Here is an 18,787-nt window from a genome sequence, read left to right on the forward strand (position 1 = left end):
GACTGTATTGTACAACTGAACTTCCTCATAACTCGACTTGTTCCCTGTAACCAAACTTCCTCCCACCCTGACCTGTGTCCTACATCCGAATTCCCTCACACCCCAGCCTGTGCTTTACAACCAAACCTCCTCACAACATGATCCCTGGCCTAGAGATGTACATTGGCAGAGCCTGATCTGTGCCCTATTTTATGTCTACATGTTCCTTTCGGTAAATTCCAGTTCAACCGCATCCAGATTCAGTTCTTAAGCGGCATCTAAGAAAGTTTGAAATAATGAATCTTTGTCGTGACATTTTGTTTTCCTATCCCAACAAATTTATGTTCGCACCACAGCAGCTGTTCTCCAAGCAGCAATCCGTCCCAAGGACACTCAGACTTGAAAAGAAGCCGAAACAGGTGTCCTATCTAGAGTGGTAAGGTACCTTTCTGTGAGACACTTACACGGCGAATGTGAAATGCACACTAGTTTTCTTAAGAGTTGTGTAATGGCACAAGGTGCTTCCATAAGCCCTCTAGCATACTTGCACTGAAACCCGTAAACTAAAGACAGGGTTGCATAAGAAGGGTGTGCCGCTTAAACTAGGCGCCCTTTTTATTACAAAAAGCGCGCGCACGTAGATTGGGTTTCTGCTCTCATATGTTTTCCAACATCTGTTGCACTCTGGGAGGAAGAAAGGGCAGTGGTGATAGGGTGCCGATTACGTGCTTCCATATGAGACAGAATAAGTGAAGTGTGCAGATAACACTGTGAGTCGGTTGTGCCTCTGCTGGAGGGGTGTAGCTTTCTTCAGAGGGTGGAACTGCAGAATTCATGTAGTATTTACGAGATGCGTTAATGCAGGAGAACGTCAGGTGTACTCTTAAGGTGCAGGAGCGGGGGTCATTTGGGTGTTCCTAGACCCCCTTCTGCAGGTGGGAAGGAGACACCCTCATATTTCGTTGTCGTAGGGGAGAAAAAACACAGAAATACTACGAACGCACGTGTCAGTTACACTTAGGCATGTTGGACTTTCCACTATGATGTACATTGGAATGTCTGCTTGTTTGGGTTCCAGTTCACACTCCAGGACTTTGTGGTGAATCAATGACGCAAAACCATGATCCTCGGAGCACCAACTTTTCAATTACTATATAGGAAGTGGGACCTGTGTCAGTGACACCTTTTGCTCACTCGAGCCAACTGTGAGCTGTGGAGGCTTCTGTCCTCAGCCACACGCAGATATCTGTATTGTGTGTTTGTATCAAATCAAAGAAACAGCCCCACGCTTGCAGACGGAGGGCTTTACGCGCCCTCTGGTGGCAAGATAGGAAGGCCGCAGCGACCGAGCATGGACGGGAGACCGCAATCACAGGGGGTGTCCTGTATGAAGGACAAAAAGGAGCTGAGGAGGGATGCAGTGCGTTTTTCCGTTTTGGATGTATATATATTTTTTTACAAATAAAACCTCATGCCCTGACTGGGCACCGATCGCCGGGTTGTTTGCATGTAATGCCCTCATAGAGATCGGAAAGGGTGGCCACAGTGCTCGGTAGCTCTGGACTTTACCTAAATGCTGAAAACCCACCTCTAAATGCCAGGTATTAATGCCCAGGGGCAGCAGGCGCCTGGGCTAATTAACGCACCAGAGACACTGAAGAGGCTTGAGTGAGTGAAGTTTGAGATGAGAGAAACAGCTTCATCGATGTGCAGGCGGGGACTGGATGCTTTACTGCCGGCGAAAAAAAAAGTCCCCAGAGTGTCACGCCGCCAGTAAAATCCAGTCCCTGCGTGCACATCTTCTGTCCCACCGCGTGCATGCTTGGAATCCGTATTGATTCCAAAAGGCCCTCGCCATGGCGAGAGCAGCGAATGCGCGCTGCTAACGCCAGGCGAGACCTAAAAAAAGGGTTATGGATGGAGCAGGCCGGGGGACGAAATAGTACCAGAATCACGTCAGGAGGAGGAATTAGCCTGAGCCTGCTCCAAAGCAATGATCGGAAGTGACGCTGGGACACCACTGGCCAATTAAGGAGGCTTTAAAGAAGAGTGATGTAAAGCCAACAAATGACAAGCAATGTGTGAGCTTCAAGCCTTATTTTGTACACTACAGTGTCTCGCAAGCGCATGTTCTCACAGACTCGAGCCTAAAAACGTCTGAGTAACCTACTCCATGCGTGTTTTGGCTGAGGGACCACAGTTGCGGGTGTTTACCAATTCACAAACATTTCCTTGACTTCTGTACGTTAGTCCTTCATGCGTCGCATATGATGCTCAAGGAATATTAAGGGCTTTACATAAACAAATACATTGTTTCAAGTGCTGGGACCTACCAAAGTGCAAAATGAAACCAGCACTGGCAAAGCCTAGTGGTCTGGTGTTGCTCAAAACTTGTTTTGCCATGGCTTTTTCTAACACATAGAACACAAAGTTGGTGGAGCTGCCAAAAAAAAAAAACACGCTTTTACATTCAAAAAGCACACATTCCCATAGTAGTCCTTGGCGCTATTATTCTGTGTCCAAATGAGCTTCTTTTGAAAGAGTAGAGTGTCGTCACTCACAGTAAAGTTAGCGAATGGCTGAGGTGGGCTGACCTCCAGCCCAATATTGCAGGAAAATGTGAATGGCACAACTACTGGCCAATGGATGAAAAGGGCTAGTTTAAAGACCCAATAGACAATTATATTACATAAATAGTTTTGGTAAAATCAAAAGAATTTATCTGTGTATTCGTCTTCAGTGGGATTTGGTTGCCTCAGGACAGTCTCTCTCTTTTAAGCAATACAAAAGATGAAAACCAGAAGTCTTGGACTTTTGTTTTGTGAAGCATCAAGCCTGCTGTAGTATTTGCGCCTGGGCACCATCTTGACAGTCACACTAATTCATAGATTACATGTGCCCAAGTTACCAAGTCACAGAGAGCATTATGCACTCTTAGGACACTCAAACAAAATACGAGTTTTTCTTTTCTTAATGGGCTGCATTGTATTTGTTTATGGTGGGTGCCAATCCATTAGGGACTAACATACATTTATAAGCCAGTACCAAAAACTGTTGTGCTAGTTATAGCATTCTGATGCCAATAAACTATTCTGGTAAAATGTATAATCCGACCATACAACTGATAGGATTGTAATAAAACAAATTCAAGTTGTCACAGCCCTACAAGATAAAGTTCAATGCACAGGATCAGAACAAAATCTAGTGCCCTGAGGTAATGGGGTGGGTCGCCTACATAGAAATTAGTTTGGCGATGTGATGAGGGGAGAAGTGAGAACAAACACACAGCTCTTGCTCACTTTGTTAAAAGTCAGCCAGCAATTTATGAATTAGTGCCGAACCAAACACTGGCACTATGCGGCAGAGATTTCCAAGTGTACAGTAAAACCTCACAGAACCTCAAGATCTGCCAAAATACTAAGAACTCGGTTGAATTGGAAAGACGTATTAATAAATGGGACAGAACTAGCCTTGTGTTTAGTGTGGCATGCCTGCATAGAATAAAAGCACTAGATAACAGGGATTAATGCAATCTAGAAAGTGTGGTGCACACTGCTATAATGCTGTAGTGGGTGGGATAATGCTGTTGCTGGGTTGCAGACACTAAGATAGCTCAGAGTGGAAAGCTTTCTGCTGAGATCTGTAGTTTATGAGTTCAAATTGCAACAAGGCCAACCAGCCCATTAAATAAGGAAGGTACTGGCCTGCTCTACTCAATATACTCCCAGCAGAAGGAAATAGGGAGAAGCGGATACACAACAGTGTGCGCAAGATGCAAACTGCATTGCCGTCTAGTGTTATGTCCACCAAAGTTGTTCGAGGAGTTTTGCTGAACAAAATGGTTTAGTAACTAGTTGATACTCTGACCATGTTACTAGTGGACCAAAACAACTATAATACTGGTCCATTACCAGTGACCGTACTTGCGCTATCTTCCCCTTGATGCGGCCATTATAACTCAGGGAACAATTACTTTATATTCATAAAAACGTGCTTTGAAAGCGATATAACTGTCACCTGGAACAACGGGGACCTACATATTCATCTGATAGAAACAAGAGCTTGAATACCCATCGAAATTGACTCTGATATACTGTACATAGAACGTATTCGTAATCAGAGTGTGGATTCGACCACAGGTGAACTTTTATTGTGTCTGGCGATAAGGGCTATCTACAGAGGTTATTAAACCAACACTCATACCAAATTGTTTCTTGTTGGATAACTTGAGAAAAAATGCCTAAACTGTTTACTCTCACCGACGTCCTCTGCAATTCTCGGAAAACAAAGCAACCCTTTTGTTGCATCCATTTTTTTCCAGCAGCTTTTGTCAGTGCTCACTTTACAATCGATTCTCTGAAGTTTTTTTTTTTAACACAAATCTTCAGGCAAACATCTTTAATATAATGGAGCTTACGTACCAGAAAATAGATGCCACACAGACTGAGTGACCTAATAAGAATATGGGGCCAGTATTTGATATATATATTTGACATATATTTTTTTGCGGTCAGAAAAGACGCTACTGCTGCCTTAGGACAACACTCAATATCCGTTCAAAAATGGCAGCCATTCGGTACTTTCTTAACCAAAAAGATAGGTAAGGATATTTATCTTCATTCTAAAACGTTGGTCCGAGGGACCCTGTGAGGAATGAACTATTGTGAGTTAGTTTTCTCAAACATACACACGCATTAGTATTTCGTACGCTAAACGGACACTTTTTTCTTTGGCAAGCGAGTTCCCGGTCCAATATGGCCGCCATTTGTCTATACCACTGTTTCACTGTTTCGCTCACAAAGACAAACTTAACTTATTTTAATTTTATTATTTCATAATTTTGTTTCGAGAAACCATGTCCAAAAATTACTTTGCTTTATAAAAGTAAGAGTACATTTATTAAACACACACACCACTCAATACTATGCACCAATTTACAAATATACATAAGCTGTTGGAATTACTTTGTGACATTGCATAACATCTCCACCCCTCCCGCAGGGGTGGTGGGGTCTAGTACCATCACTCCCATGTATGCACATCAACTTGCCCCCAATGCAGTTAGTTGAACATAACCTGGAGCAAGGGCCCTGCGCACTGGCACCATCCCAGTGGCGACCCACCCCATTACCTCAACATGCATTAAAAAGGGGTAAACCTGCCTGGGTGACACATGACCCTGACTGAGCATCTCCTACTGACCATAAAGTATGCACCTCTATATCTTAAGGGCTAGCAGTCTGGGGTCTTCACCTAAGCGCAGCTGCAAGAATCCATGTTTACGCACACTTTAGAATGACAGTACTCATCACCTTGGTTGATCATTTGAATGCATTGCAATTACAGCCCCTAAGGGCATCGCAGATGAAATCACAGGATTGCGCATATACAGCCAGACACCCTAGCAGGACTGTCTGGCAACATAGCCCCACTTGGCTTATGACATCTCCTTACACATGTGACTTACAGTCCCTTCAAAAGAAGTACTCCTGACAACTACACTTCTCCTGCAGTGCGCCTCTTCACTTTAAAAGGAATCACAGGTAAAAGCATGGGATTACGTAAATACAGCCAGACCCCCTAGCAGGAAGGTCCAGCAACATAACTCCATTTAGCTTAACATCACCTTACACAGGTACTTCACTTTACACATGTGACTTTCAGTCCACCTAAAAAGAAATAACCAATAGTAAATGCATTTCGGTGCAATTACACCACTTCACCTCCAAGGGATGCCCTTCTCCAGACATCCCTAACTCAGCCCTTCACTCCATGATGCACTTCATAGTACACCCTCAGCTGTAGAACATAAGTTCCAGCCTAGAAGGTGTTAAAGGCTGGCTGAGCCCTTGAGGGGTTATTCTTTCAGATGCCCCGTGAAACTTAGGGGTGGACTGTTCTTCCTTATGCTGGGGGAGACTGCGGTGCTCCTGCAGCCCCCTGCACCCCTTTTCACACATGAGGGTGACCCCCTCTTCTGGGGGCCACAAAGCACCAAAACGGCAGATTTCCAAATGCCTGGCGAGGCATTATGGGGCGCTTCATGCTCCTCTTTACCAGCCCCAGCCACTGGGAACACTCTCCTCTGCCCTCTGGGTCTCTGAGAGGGTAGACTCAGCAGGGTGCTGTCTTCACTGGCTCCCTGCGCCAGCCTTTCGCCTGGCTCTCCTCTGTGGCCTCTCGTCTCCCTGCGCAGAGACCCCTGCTTCTGTGCACCAGTCCTGGGCTCTTCTTCTGGTGCTGATAGGGTCCTGGGGGCAGTCAGGGGGTCTCTCCTTCCAACTGCCCATTGCGCCAGGCTCCAGCACCTTCACCCTCAGCAGACCACACCCCAGAGAGACCTTCTCTTCCTGTGCAAGCACTTTTTAAAAGTTGAGTAGGGGGCTGGCAGAAAGTCTCTGTTGGTCCTATCAATCAGCGACACATCACGTCCCTGCCCCTGCTCCCTCCTTCTTGTCCAGCCTCTGAGCTTGTTCAAAATGGTGTCGTCCAGGGTTTCTGCCACATGTCTCGGAAGCACCTTCCCCACAAGCTGCCTTCCCTCCTTGGTGCAGCCTGGTGCCTGGCACCCAGCGACAGCGGTTGATGGATTGGCCTGTAGCCCCACCCATCTTCTCTTCGTGGAGAGGAGGCCCTCGCTTGTGGAAGAAAGGTTATCAATCAATCCAGCTGAGGTCAGCCCTCAGCCTGGGTCTGGTCATGGCTGGCTCAGAGAAATATGACAGTTCTGGATGACCCAAAAGCAGTAAAAATATGACTTTGGACTCTGCAGAATACTTATTTTCACATTCGCTACATTGGACTTAAGTGCGTGTCTGGAATCTGTAGGCCTAACGGAAGTTAATCTAGCCATGGGCCCCACATTCCCTTAGGGGAATAATGAAGTGAAAACACAGTAAAACACACTGACTTTCCCTGGCATGTTTCTTTCCAGCCTATAAAGCCTATTCCATGTACACACGTGTCTGCATGTAACCAGCCCGGTGTCCCTTACTCCAGCTGCTGCGCAGTGGCCTGGTCAAGCCAGGGGAACACCAGTAAAATCCCCATGCAGTCTCTTACATCCTGAGTTCACTGTGGGTGAGTCCCAACTTATGAGGCTCCCCCACAGTAAAAGCTCAACAATTAGGTGCTCAAAAAGCGAAATATCCGGGCGGCCCATAGTGTCAGAACCACCTTCTAACAAATCCTAATTAGGTTTGGCATTTCATTGATAGTATTAATTGTTAAATACATCACGCGACTCATCTTCGGTCACGGATATAAAAGCGGTTCCGGGAGAGATACTAACTTGTATCCTAACCCGGAACTCGTTTGTTGGTTGCAGAGAGGCCGGATTGGCGCGTGCTGGTAAGCAATACCCTGTAGGAGCGATTTTAGGACTTCCAGTACATAAATACTTTTAGTTGGTAGGGAAGATTTAATGGAAATTATTCTCCCCCAGATCTTGATATCAAGATTATTGCAATATTAACTTTCTATAAAATTATTGTTTTTAACATTCTTGTCAGCGATAAAGAATATGGTTCGAATAATATGTAGTTTTGACAGCAACAAGTAATCTACTTTGAAAAATGAACCTTCGAGTCTAGATGTAATCTTTAGAGGTTTTATGCGAGGTATTAGTTCCTCCTTGCGCAATCATCTTTGGATGTTAAATATAATAAGTGACTAGCAGTAGGGGTTTTACTTTAACACTATACAAACCTCTGGGGCCCCTGGAACGCCTACCGCGGGGGTATTTGTGAGCCGCCACTGCTACCGGCTGCCTCGCCAGCTCCGTCTCCCTAGATGGCCCCCCTCCCTCAGCCGTGGGCACGCGGTTCCCCAGTCCCTGATCTACTCCCATTCCCCTCTTCAGAGTGCTGCTGCTGGTTGGGATCCCCCACTTATGGAGCACGTGCTGTCACTTTGGATCGCGGGTTGCCTTGCGGGTGTGGTTTTGTGTGTTGTTTTGTTTTGATAAAAGGGAACCGTATTGTGGGCATGGAGCTATGCGGCCTGCAACATTGCTTTCTCCTGCTTTGCTAATCTGCACCGCCAAGAGACTTTTACTGTATGTATGCAATATGCTTTTGTCACTCTAGCGGCCGGCCGAGTGGTTGTAGGCCCATACCTGTAACTTTTTCAAACTGCAATAAACGGTTTCAAAAAAAAAAAAAAAAAAAAAAAAAAAAAAACACTATACAAACCCCACAGCTAACTTGCTTGGTCCTTAGTTGCGTATTATCCCCAAGATGAATCCTAACATAGATTCAGTAACTCCTGTGACTACAATTAATAAATGATAGTACAGTAGGTCAAGATGGACTACAAAGTTTCTTAAATTGCTGGATATATTGAGGAGGAGCCTAGCGCGCAACCAACATGGCCGCGTAGGTGCGAGGCTCCCGAGGACCTCCGCAACCTCCTACGTTTATCCTGTCTTCATCCTGCACCAGTTGAGGGGACTGTGTCGGTGAGCCTGAGCCGAGGTGGTACCCGTTTCCCGTTTTCGAATCGGACCTCGGATGACGGAGTGAGCACCGACTGAAGTTTGCGGCCTACTTCTCCCCTGACCCCGGATTCGCGTTTGGGGGCGACCCAGTGGCAAAGTGAACAACAACGGCGGGCCGGGCCTGGCGAGTCGCGTACCCCACACTCTCACTTTCACTTTTGTGCCTCCTTGCCGTTATCGCAAGTGGGATCACGGCGCTCTTGTGTTGGGGTGGCCTCGCTGGGAGACCCTGCCTGCCTGCCTGCTGTGGCCCGCTCTGCCGTCCTGGGGTGGCCCCCTGAGCTCGCGGCCTTGATTGCTTGCTCTCTACTGCGTGGCTGGTGCGGGTGTGAGACCCGCGACGATGGCCGCGAAGCTGGATGGGGACCGGTCGAAGGCCAAGTCTACCCGGCGTGGCACCGCACATCAGGCCAACATCATGGACCGCTACACCCTCCCGAAGGGGTCTCCCGGCGGATCGCACAAGTCCTCTGACTGCCCCCCGGATGCCCCGGATTTGCCTACGGACCTGTCTCTGCAAGACGTCATGAGTGCCATTGCTGAGATGAAGGCCTCAGTGGGCCAGCAGTTTGACACTTTAGCGCACAAAATCGACGCGGTCCTCGTTGATGTCAACCTTGTGAGAGCTGATCTCTCTAAGACTAAAGACCGGGTCGACTCTTTGGCCCGCAACGCGTCGGGCCTCACGACTGAGGTGGCGGCCCTTCAAACGGAGGTGCACCGGCTCCGTCAGGCAAGTGCGCTCATGGATCGGCGCCTGGAGGACTCCGAGAGCCGGGCCCGAAGGAATAATATCCGTATCATCGGAGTACCTGAGGGACGGGAGGAGTCGGCGGCGGATCTCTTTGTGGAGGACCTGATCACTACCCATCTCCAGCCTCGAGGTCTGAGTAAATTCTTTGCCGTGGAGAGGGCCCATAGAGTTCCAGGGGGCAGACCGAAGGTCGGAGCCCCTCCGCGGCCTCTTATTGCCCGTATTTTTAACTTTCGGGACAGGGATGCGATTTTGCAAGCTTCCAGACTGCAAGGGCCGATTAAGCTGGAGAACATGGAGGTGAACTTTTATCCTGACTTTACCCAAGCGGTCCAGAAGCAGAGACTGAGTTTCCTGGGCGTCAAGCGGCGGCTTCGAGACAGGAACTTAAAATACGCCATGCTCTTCCCGGCCAGACTGCGGGTGGAGGTTGATGGTCGCACTCACTTTTTTGACCGTCCTGAAACGGCCGGGGACTGGCTGGACACTTTGTCTGGGGGTCATGGTCGGGATGGTGGGGGGGGGGGCAGCGGGAGGAGACTGCCCACCGGACCGGGTCTGAGGTACTGATGCGGGGGCTCACTCCGGCTGTTGCCACTTTCGGCCAAGCTTAGGGTCTTTTGTCTGTTGTGTTTTGTCTCCCCTCTTCTGGAGGTGGTGCGGGGTCTCGAGGGGGTGCTCTTTCCTCCTCCAGGGGGTCTTACTAGCTTCAACTACATAGGGGCGACAGGCACACTGCAAGTTGGGGGGGCTGTCTGGGCTCATGCAGGGGTGCAGGGAGGGGGGAGTTTTGTTGGGGCGGTTGGGTTGGGGTGGGGTGTTGTTCATTTGTACCACAAGGCAAGAGTATTGTTGTGCTATTCCTAAAGTGCTCTCTGGGGGACGATTGATCGCTATCGACTATGATGGGGGGTAGGGGACTGAGTCTTTTGTCCTGGAATGTTAATGGACTGGGGGACAGGATAAAACGAGGGGTGGTCCTGCAGTTCCTAAAACGAATTTCACCGGATATAGTTTTTCTGCAAGAGACACACCTCATTGGAAACTCCTTTCGTGCCATGAATCGACGGGGCTACCGCCTTCTGGCCCACTCGGGCTTCACGTCTGGTTCACGGGGTGTGGGCATTATGGCTAAGACCTCGCTCCCGTTGGAGGTTGATGAGGTGATCCATGATGACAGGGGACGTTACACGGTCCTGGTGGGTAGAATGGAGGGCAGAGTGATTGTTTTCGTTTCTGTTTATGTCCCGCCAGGGTTGCAGACGTCTACTTTTGCGGATTTGGGGGCCCTCCTCCTTGGTCTTCCGGAGGGGATTCTAGTGGTTGGGGGGATTTTAACGCTGTGGTTTCCGGAACTGAGGACCGTCACCCCCCTAGGGATCTCCCCCGTGCCCAAGCGTGGTTGTCCGGCCTCTTGGACACCTTGGGGCTGGTGGATTGCTGGCGTTTGAAACACCCTACGCAGATACAGTACACCTTTCATTCCGGGGCCCATGGCAGTCTTTCGAGGCTAGATTATGTCCGAATGCCAGCGGCGCATGCGGGGAGGGTCGGGGAGGTGCGCCATTTGGCGCGGGGCATTTCAGACCACTCCCCGCTCCTGTTGCACTTCGACATTGTCCCGAGGGGGGAGGGGAGGATGGTCCCGATTAATCCCTGGTACCTGCGTGACCCCACCATTCGCGCAGAGTTGGTCAAATCCCTTAAGCGCTATTTTGAGGATAATGTGGGGTCTGTGTCCTCAGCGGTCTCTTTGTGGGAGGCGTTCAAGACGGTACTCCGGGGGGAGGCCCTGTCTCTTATTTCCCATTCCCGGACGCGCGAGCAGGAGGAGGTGACCCGTATTGAAACTGAGATAACCGAGTTGGAGGGTGATCTAGAATGTGGGGTGACGGATGACAAATTACATGTTCTCCGACTCAATCAGGCGGCCTATAAGGCCCTCGTCACGGAGGCGGCCAGGGGCCTCAGTAGAGAGCAACAGGGGAGACTGTATGATGTGGGTGATAAGGCTGGTAAATTGATTGCGTGGCTGGATAAAAAGGAGAGAGCGAGTCGAGTTGTCCCGTCGATTGAGAAACTGGATGGTGTGTGTGTCACTGACCCGGGAGAAATTGTTAATTGCTTTGCAGAATATTTCCGTGGGGTGTATTCCCCGGTATCTTCCCGCTCGGAGGAGGATTCCCATGCCTTGCTCAGGGACATTGCGTTGCCTTCCCTTTCGGAGGAGGACAGAGTGTCGTTGGACGCCGCCCCAACATCTGAGGAAATTGCCCTCGCCATACGTTCGGTCGCTTCCGGCAAGGCCACGGGTCCTAATGGTCTTCCCATCGAACTGTACAAGCTGCGACCGGATACGCTGGCGCCACATCTCCGTGCTATGTTCCTCGCGGCCCGTTCTGCGGGTTCCCTCCCGCGGGACCAGCGTCTGGCCACTATCGTGGTTATTCATAAGGAGGGGAGGCCGCGGGACCGGGTCACGTCCTACAGGCCCATTTCGCTACTGAATGCGGAACCCAAAATTCTCGCCAAGGTGTTGGCTAATCGGCTGGTTGGCGTGGTGTGCGATTTGATTCACCAGGATCAATCCGGCTTTATCCCTCATCGCAACACTGCGCTCAACCTGCGGCGTTTGCATGGGGTGCTCGCGCGGGTCCCGTTCATGCGAGAGCCGGCCATTTTGGCGTCCTTGGACGCCACTATGGCGTTTGACACGCTTGAGTGGCCATATATTTGGGCGACACTGGCGAAGTTTGTGTTTGGCCCGGGATTCATCGGTTGGGTGAAATTGTTGTATTCCGAGCCGCTGGCGCAGGTGGCGGTGAATGGTAGAGTGTCGGCTCCGTTTGAGCTGGGCAGGGGTACGCGGCAGGGCTGCCCGCTGTCGCCGCTCCTCTTCGCGCTTGCCTTGGAGCCCCTGGCGGAGTGGCTGCGGTGGGAGCCTTCCATTCGTGGTCTCCGTTGGACCCCTGAGTATGAGGATCGCGTATCCCTTTACGCCGATGATATCCTTTTATACCTTGCTTCCCTGCGTAAATCGCTTATTGTATTAGTGGATGTCTTGCATTCCTTTGGCCGCAATTCTGGCCTGGTCATCAACTGGGCTAAATCCTGTGTGTATGTCCTCTCCGGGGAGACTCCTATCCTACCGCGGGGTTGCCCTATCCAGGTCGCTCCGCAGGGATTTAAGTACCTGGGTATCTTTATTACCCTGGACGCTGAGGCCCGATATAAACAAAATTTGCTCCCCCCCCTCCAGCGCCTGAAGGAGGATGTGGCGCGTTGGAGGCGCTTGCCGCTCTCATCCCTTGGCCGTGTGGCATTGTTTAAGATGATGTCGCTGCCACGTTTCCTGTATGCTTTACAGAACACGATGGATGTTGTCCCGGCGCGCTACTTTCGCGAGGTGGAGAGTCTGCAGCGCCACCTATTCTGGGATGGGAGGCCGCGTATCGCCCTTGCGAAGCTGACACTCCCGTGGTATGACGGGGGGGTCGCCCTCCCAGACATCAAACGGTATTACTGGGCCTCCCAGCTGGCCGCGATAAACCACGGCCTTTACGGGCCCGCGCTAAACCCGGCCTTTGAGATGGATAAACTATTACTGCCGGGTGGTGACTATAATCGGGCGCTTTATTCTCGGTCGCTCGACGCGCGTCTGACGGGCCCTACGCGGGTCATGGTACGGGTGTGGCACGCGGCAAACTTGGCGATGGGGTGGAAGGATCGATTAACCCGGGCGACGCCACTGTATGCCTCTGAGCGGCTGGGCTCCCTGTGCACCTCGAAGGGTTTTGAGAAGTGGGACATGATAGGCATCAGCAGGGTGGGCGATCTCTGGACGAGGGGGGGATTCAAAACGTTCGATGTGCTGCGGACGGAATTCCAGTTGCAGGACAGGGAGTATTTTCGATATCTACAGGTCCGTCACGCGCTGTGCTCCGTATTCCCGGACGTTGCCTCCATCCCGGAGTACTCCCCTCTGGAAGATAGAGTGCTAGATGGGCATGTACCGGACGGCACGATCTCCTTGATTTACAAAAAGCTCATTAATGATCGTTCGGGACTGCTGACTGGCCTTCGTGAGGCGTGGGGGGGCTGATGGACTGGAGCTGGATGACGAGGACTGGGTGTCTGCGGTGGCCTCCCCGAAAGAGGTGGCCATACCGGCTCGCCTTCGCTTCGTCCAGCTCAAGATACTCCATAGGGTCTATGTTACGGGGCCGAGTCTGATGCGTATGGGCTATGCCGTGGACGGGTTGTGTAAGCGTGGGTGTGGTTCTTTGGGTACTTTTCTCCATATTTTGTGGGAATGCCCGGAGGTGGCGCGATTCTGGCGTGGTGTGCATGCGGTCTTGCAGGTGGTCACGCATGTGCCGCTGCTGCCCGAGGCGAGGAGATGTCTCCTGAATGTGTGGGAGCCAACCGACTACTCAGTGCAGCAGACGTGGTGGGTGACCCTGGGATATATGGTGGCCAAGCGTGATATTGCGCAATTGTGGGGTTCCCAGAGGTTACCGACTGTCTCGGCGTGGAAGGACAACATGGATTGGTGTATGTTTCGGGAAAAGGTGGTGTATGTTGCGAGAGGTAAGCCTGGGAAATGGGTGAAAGTGTGGGGCCCCTGGAACGCCTACCGTGGGGGAATCTGTACCCCGCCGCTGACGCCTGATCCGTCACCGGCCCCGTCTCCTTAGCCTGCTTGTTTCCCTGGTTCTGGGCATTGAGTCCATTTTGTCTCCGTCCCGACCTATCCCCCCCCCGCTATTCCTGTGGACCGGTAGGGTCCCCCTCTGGGGAGCACATGCTGCTGTTTCGATTGTGGGTTGCCTTGTGGATTTGTTTTTTCGTTCTTTATATAAAAATGAAACCGTTGTGTGGGCTCCGGATGATGTGGCTGCCGATGCATCTTTCTACTCCTGTTATCTCTCTTTTGCCGCAGCGTGTGATCCACTGCTTGTATTATATGCTATTCCTGTTTGCTAGCGGCCGGCCTGAAGGTTGTAGGCCCATCTTTGTATATCTTTTGGATTCTGTAATAAACGGTTTCAAAAAAAAAAAAAAAATTGCTGGATATTCCTATAATATTATATTTTTTCATAGGTTTTTAATTCCTGGAAGTGCAGAAATTAAAGCGACTATATCAGGTAATAATATAAAAATAAATAATCGAAAACAACAATAATTTACCTAGTGGATGAATTTGTCCCGTTCACATTATGGATGGTTATTTTATGAATTTCTGTCTCCTAGCCCAGGTACCCTACAAATTTTAATTAAGAGGGTGAATATCAATAGGTGAATTTTATAGTACCTACCTTACAGCCAACCAGTGGGTATATATACTGACCTGCCTCCTTTGGTAAGCCTTCTCAATTAGTTTTGGGCTTAATGTATTGATCAAAAGAATTGATGTAATTATCAATAACAGTGTCTTTTTATTATTTGTCAAATAGAGACTTTAAATTTTAATCGGTGGCACCAACGTACATATTCAAATTCATTGGCCAATATCTGAAGGTACATATATATAAATTATTCTACCATAGTTTAGTTTTTTAACAACAAAACAGATTTTCTGGAGTTACCGATTATAATCGTATAATATTCTGTTTCTTTTTAAATGAAGGCCTATTGTTGAGTGGACCATTCTCATTCCCTCAAATTTGACAACATTGATGTCATGTGGACATCTTTAAACGATTGAATTTCGCTTACAACCTAAGAATGCTCTAGGTATGTTATCCATTTACCAATGTAGATCTTCATTAATAGCATGGTTATATATTACATGCTTATGGAGTAATTACTTAGTATATCTGTTTTGTAGTTGAGTGGTGATAAATGTTTTTTATGGTCTATTGAGTAAGATAGTACATTGTTATCAATGTGGCTGAATACACTGTGAGTCAAATATATAGAGCAACGACTATAACAATATGATGTCTCTGTCATTTGGAAAACTGTCCCGAGGAAGGTGAACGATCTACTTCTCACCGAAACGCTGTGCCGACTTGATGTTTTCTTCACATTGTATTGTAAAATATATATGTATATTTTTAAATGAGATTCTTATTTAAAAGATTTTTTAAGTTATGTTTTTAATTTTGAATGTGCACTAATCTGAATAAATTTTAACTTATTGAATTATTTTTGTGATTAGTTCTCTATATATGTTTGACTCACTACAATTGATTTCTATTGTATATTGTATAAATTGTTAAATTTCTGTGCCACCACAACCTTTGAGTTTAGACAGCTCTAGATAGTTTGAGCTATAGTTCTCTTTTCTCTGGGACTTTGTGTGTTTTCCCGAACTATTGACTCTGTCCCTGATTGATAAATAAGGGTACCTCCAAAAATCTTTTTGCACTAATAAGAATAAAGTCAGCAGTATAGCCTCAAGATATTTACCTTTTAACAATAGGTAAGAAAAGGAAACCTTTTATTAACTAAGCATGACACAGTGTTCTGTAATGTGTTGCCAATGAGAGAAGAGACATTACTCCAGGACAAAATGAGATGTCAGCTCCTACAGTAAAAGAAAAACCACTGCAAGTATCTTAATACACGTAATAACCAATAGGAGTGCCGGCTGGCAAATGAATTATCTAGGTGAACAGTGCTTCTAAAGGTCAGCTTACGTTTAAAAAAAAAGGCAGAGGAAGCAAACAACTAAGTGAAGCAACTCGATCACAAAAACACTACCGAAACTGGTATTTGGCCATAAGCAAGAAGAGCATGTGGCCAGTAGGCCACCTGCACAGAAAGTGACTGCGGTTGCCGTTCCTGCGACAGTCCAAGCATAACTTACTAAATGAACCATGGAGTTGTATCTCTAGTCCGTGAGACATCACACACGCAGCTGCACACTGCATCTTGTAAACGACATTTAAATCAGAATATCTCAATGTGCCTATTAAATGGAACAATGCAAGGTGAAATCTCTCACCTCAAAATCTCTTACACTGACCACATCCCATAGGCCATAAAATATCACACGACAGCTAACACCAAGCTGTGAAATCATAATTAGTCCATAAAAACAACACACGTGCTGATCCACAGCAAAAGATCAGCTCTTCAACGTCATAAGACAATGCAGGCGGCACCTATGACCAGACATTTTATGGCATGAGAGCACTTGTAACAACAACCTATCGTTCAAAAGCAAGAGCCATGGCAGTTTCTTTCCAAACCAAAGACAAGTTTTAACAAGCGCACCTTATGCAGTTAAATAAATAAGGAATGGGCCACATCCAATTTCATAAACCTACGTACACAACCTTACTTCCATTTATCTTCCCCTTGAAAGTCTTACTGTTCCCTCAACTGAGTTCTGAGGTATCTGGCAAACAACAGTCACTGTGGCAAACATCACTGTGATGTTTGACTGCAGACGAACCTGTTCACTGAAGAGTCCTCTAGCTGTAAATGTAGGACCGTGAGGTAGCACAAGCTGGAGTCTTTCTGGTATATTTTTGTCTCATGCTCTGTCAAAGGCCTTTGCCATTCATCTCTTTTCACCAGGCTGATTGTGTTGGGTTGTGTGACTAAGAAGCCGCCTATTGCAATAGACATGGTAGTTAGCATGTAACAGAGTTGGGTGCTCTAACTAATGCTCATTGACCACTCCCTCCAGTGCCTCTGGTCACTCTCCCCTTGGATCCCTGCTGTACGGCTCAGTACCCCTAGCTGGTGCTTACTGCCCCCTTCTCCTGTTGTCCCAAAACACTGGTTACCTGTCATCTGCAAAGTAATCCTGCATGCATGACAGTGCATTGGACTGTAATGTAAACCACTTCTAAATTCTTCCCTCATGTATCCCTCCTTTGATTCATCACAAACGTCTTTTCTAGAGACTCTTCCCTCCTCGATCTCTCCTTTTTAATCATCCCAAACATCATACTACTAAGATCTCCCAAATAACAATTTCTAGCCTCTTCTATCTCTCCATTATCCTCTTCAATCCAACTAAGACTCACATGTACACCGCTCAAATTAACTAATACTTGCTAATCCTTTAGGATTCCATAGTGTGCTACTCACCGAAAAGTTCTTCGACACCTCACCAGGGATAGTAAGTGCCATATAATTACAATACAATTTATTCTATTGGGCTTCTGCTATTTTTGTTGAGTGTGTTGTATTGATTAGGGAGTGGCACCTTGAGTTACAGCAACACAAAAATAAGATGGAAAGAATGCTGAACATTGTCAAACATCCACCCTGCCCAGTCACAGGTCTGGGTTAAATCCATCATTTTTTACTCACAATGCCACCTGAGTTTGGACCCAGCCATATGCAAATCAGTCTTGACCCTGCTCCACACAGGAACTATCAAGCCCAAACTGCCAAGCCAGGTCCTTCCTGGACCAGAAAACAATCATCCTAAGACAGGTTTGAGGGTATCACCCCTCATCAGCCAGGCTAGCTTGAATCCAGTGGCATAGCAAGCACGGGACCCACGTCAGGGCATAGCTTTCCCTTGAGCTACTTCACTTTGTTGTTATTGTGTAAAAGTGCGTGGAATGTTTCCACTAACGTCTTCATTCAGGGGATAAATGAAGGTTCAGATGAGCTTGTTTCTGGGTGGGGCATTCCTTTTCTAACAAGAGGCTGTGGTTCCAGGTTGCGCGTGTATGGGCGGCTGTCTAAAGGGGTATGCCATTGTGGGGAAGGTTTTGGAGGTCCCGGGAGTAGCTCATCAAGTTACTGTAACAGGAAATGCCTATTCCCAGAGCCATGCTAGATCAACTCACATCAAAAACCCATATAGATGGATATTTTGAGCACACAGGCTGACAACCAAGAATACTGAAGGAACCTGGGAGACCTTTGTCCACCCAGTCTTAACCTCCACCACCTCTGCTTAACTGCCTGAACTAAGGACATCACTGCATTGAGCCTCGTACTTGTGTCCTAGATGTCCAAACTTAGTGAGACTACTAAATCTGATGTTTGAGATTGGGGTGATTTTACGTTACCCTGAACACCAGTGACATACAGTCAACTGTCATACAGACCTACAATGCATCAACCTAAATCTATACAAACAGAATCGCAAACTTCTCTTTCTGAAATTCAGTCAAGTTTCTTCCTATCCCCCAAAAAAGTCAGACAGGCCCATTTTCGAAGGAAGTAAAGCTTGATGGAGAAAGAATTATGCAATAGACAACGTCCTTGCCTGTGTACATTAGCATTTTCGGGAAGCTACAGACGTAGTCCACATAATACATGAGGCACGTAAATGCTTTAGACAGACAGCAGACCTAAAGATGCACAGCAAGATCCATGAAGAAGATTTTAATGCACATGTACCAGGTAGCGTTTTGATGCAGAGGACCTTAATATGTTTCACAAAAATAAAACTGTCAGCTCTTTACAGTCCGTGCCACCTAGTAGAAATCATCATAGTGCGGACATGAGAGATAAATGATAACAGTTTAAGTGGGACAATAGTATAAAGTGCCTGATGTGCATCTTTAAGCTAGAGGCGAGTTCAGGAGACAAGTAGGACAGGACTAGGTTTCTCCAGCACTCATGACACGGAAAAA

General features: G+C 47.8%; 1 protein-coding gene across 1 annotated transcript in view; it reads right to left on the bottom strand.

Annotated features, from left to right (window-relative positions):
* Positions 1 to 18,787, bottom strand: part of TEX52 (testis expressed 52) — a 176,715-nt gene that overhangs the window by 81,080 nt on the left and 76,848 nt on the right. The gene's annotated exons all lie outside the window — the stretch shown is intronic.

Source organism: Triturus cristatus, chromosome 4_1 (assembly GCF_964204655.1).
Source record: "Triturus cristatus chromosome 4_1, aTriCri1.1, whole genome shotgun sequence".
Classification (NCBI taxonomy): Eukaryota; Metazoa; Chordata; class Amphibia; order Caudata; family Salamandridae; genus Triturus; species Triturus cristatus.